Consider the following 3400-nt stretch of genomic DNA (forward strand, 5'->3'; position numbering starts at 1 on the left):
GTCAGAATGGCCGAGCGGTCCAAGGCGCTGCGTTAAGGTCGCAGTCCGGTATTCCGGGCGTGGGTTCGAATCCCACTTCTGACAGACAGATCTCGTGTTTTGTTCAAAAGCGGCAGAAATGAAAAGTAGATCTATTCATAACGTTTTTATAATAACTGATTAGAATAAATTTTCGGAATGATGTTTTAATGTCAATATAAATGTGTCTTTCGTTTAATTTTTTGTTGTAACTAGGCAGACAAATGTAAGTACATGTTAATAATTCTGGTTTGTCTGTTTACTCTACTGTAACATTGAATATCAAACTATAATAGAACCCTTACTTAAATGATACTGAAAAAACGTTTTATTACGCGATGTACAGCCCCAATTTTACGAATTTTTATCCTATGTAGATATAGAGTTGCAATAGCGTCACGATTTTCTCGTTTTCTTCCGCTTCGTGTCAAGGAGAATCTGATTATTTTCTCCTTTTCAGGGTGCAGATATGACGTCATGAATACATCACATGCAGATCTAATTTACAAGAGTCATCTATATAAAGATAATATGTCTATTATATGTCCATGTAAATACTTCACAAGGTGTGTATGGATCTTCACCAAAATTGGTATTGAGGTTCATTAGGTCGATAAAGAAATATTACAAACTATCAACGCATTTTACAAGTGAGTGTTTCTGCTGTTGTTGTTTTTACCACTACTTCGCACCAATTGATGATCTTCCTTTGGCATGAAGCTTTGTTGGGTCTATGAAGAGATACATTCAAATTTACGATACATGTTGTGTTGCTCTCTTTAAAAGTATATATAAAGGAAACAACTTTTCATGTTCTGAGATAACCTTTCATTAATCCTGAATTTACATAAATTTCGTCCACGGCACGGTTACCCCAAATAGTCTATATAACAGAGTAATATACCAGGACGACTGTTTTAGAACTGAGAGCATATTGGTTCACAAAGACATAAAAAAAGGAAATTGGATATAAATGTAACCGTACAAAAGCTTCAAAAATTTAATGTGATAGATTGGATTGAAGGCTTACACCATTATAGGAATTATTACTAAGAAGTTCAGAATGAAAGTAAAAAGGCTGTATAATAATATGCTAATAACACCATATTTACTCCAATCCAAAGTACGTGATACATTTCGCACAATACTAGGGATTTTGTTAAAAAACAAATCAGAAAATCAAAAAGGGTGTATAAGAAAGAAATAGGTCAATAATGTTAAATGTAACAGTGCAAGGATTTATTTATGCGTTTTAAGTGTAAGAAGAGACTCTGTCAACATTGATACGGTTTGCGTTCATGAGTAAGAGAATCTGAGGGTCGCATGTTCGAATCACCAACACACCAAACATGGTCGCACTTTCAGCCGTGGGGGCGTTATAATGTGACGATCAATCCCACTATTCGTTGGTAAAAAAAACTAGTCCAAGAGTTGGCGGTGGGTGGTGATGACTAGCTTTCCTCTAGTCTTACACCACTAAATTGACGGCTAGCACAGATAGCCTTCGAGTAGCTTTGTGCGAAATTAAAAACAAATAAACAAATACATTGATCCTTCTGAAAGAAACGTAAAAGTTCTTCGTTTAAGATCTAAATTTTTCAGCATTTTGTCTTTTTTAATCATTTTAACATAGTGTTGATCTACTTCCCTTTAAAGGAAATAGTTTATTGTTTCTAAAGTTTGTCTTACATATAATAATATTTATTCATCAAAGTATATTTTTATGTAGATTTTTCTGTAGTCCGTGTATAATTCTACATATTAATTTACCTATTCTATGAGTCTTAAACACTAAAGGACATTTTTACGGATTTAAGTATGTACTTTTACATAGTATATCTTTTTAAAGCGTTGATTTACGAATTCTTTATTGTTAAAGGATATTATTGTATTTTATTCATTGTTAAACGGCATTCTTGTGTTGAATTCATTGTTAAAGAGCTTTCTGTTTTGTAAAGTCATGTATTATAATTACGGTATTTTTTCCTTTCAATTGAAAAGTAAAAAAAAATCACTTGATGATATATTAATTTTATGATATATCATTTTTATTTTAAAATTATAATTAAAGGGTCTTTTCTATCATTATTATTATTATGCATTATCTCATATTGTATCTCATTTTACGCCATAGTTAAGTGTTTAATTCTTATAGTAAGTGACGTCCGTGTGATGTTTATATAGTCTTAGGAATAAAAGAGTGATAACATGCTCCTCAAGTATGTTAAGAGTTTAAAACCTGTTGGTTTTAAATTTTAATTTTAATTTCAAGTTTAATGAGAAACGTGAAACAGACGAGGTACCAAAAGTGTAATATGTAAAATGTCATATATTTCCTACCTGTTTATACATAAACTGTTCTTCACACTTCTTTAGTTAGTAGAACGACGTTTTCTCATCAAAATGTAGTACATTAAACCGTTGAAGTTGGCTTATTCAAGTTGTCTTTTGTCTTTGTTTTATAGCAGACAATATCTACTCTACCTGAATGAAAGTTACAGTACTTCTTTTGTGTTGAAAGAAACAACGTTCTTTGCTGGTTGAGTGGATGACGTCTGCAGTCCACAGCCAACGAACGCTGTGAGAAGATGACTAGTCACACGACGATGCTACCAGAACACAAAGGAACTATGATTCCTGTATTAGCATGAAGGCTTGGTTATACGCAGCTTTCCATGGATTTCAATTTGACTAGTTCTTAAGGCATTTGTCTTGAGGAAAGAAATCTGCTAATATTTTCACTTATCCAGTTAAGACATTATATATATAAATTTGGCACGTTTGGGTTAAGAAATTTATTTTACATAGAAGAGCGAACAACGTTTCGACCTTCTTCGGTTATCGTCAGGTTCACGAAGAAATGACGATTACCAAAAAAAGGTCGAAACGTTGTTCGCTCTTCTATGTAAAATATTTTCTCAACCCAAACGAGCAGTTTTTGCACATATATTTCTCTACAAGTGGGTTTTCCCGACATCACACTTAAGACATTGTACATTCTTTTATGTAAGTAAGAACACTATTTTTCTTTTGTTTTTGTGTTGTAATAAAGCTGTTTTACACACATCTCACGTGCCCAGTCTGTTTTTCAATGTTTAAAATTTAGACGAGTTTTCAATTTCACATTACTTAAAATATTCTGCTGATTTTGTTGTTATTAAGTGGACCTATGTAATAATTTGCTAGGAAATCAGTTCATAGAATATCGATATTTTGTGTTAAAACCAGTTCTGACTCTTAAAACTGTATATTCGACATTATGTCAAATGATGAGGAAATTCAAGCGTTATTACCTTTTAGTATAATGTATTTCTTTTTTTCAAAAAATAATATTGTAAAAAAGTTAAATATTTAAATAATCTACAGTTATACTGGTCAAAAA

The 3400-nt window shown here is 31.9% G+C and overlaps 1 non-coding gene across 1 annotated transcript; it reads left to right on the top strand.

The window, feature by feature from the left end:
* TRNAL-AAG (transfer RNA leucine (anticodon AAG)) lies at positions 1-84 on the top strand. The gene has a single exon. It is a non-coding gene; the product is annotated as a tRNA-Leu (tRNA).
* Positions 85-3400: the final 3316 nt, after the last annotated feature.

The sequence above is a fragment of the Tachypleus tridentatus genome, chromosome 12 (assembly GCF_004210375.1).
Source record: "Tachypleus tridentatus isolate NWPU-2018 chromosome 12, ASM421037v1, whole genome shotgun sequence".
Taxonomy (NCBI): domain Eukaryota; kingdom Metazoa; phylum Arthropoda; class Merostomata; order Xiphosura; family Limulidae; genus Tachypleus; species Tachypleus tridentatus.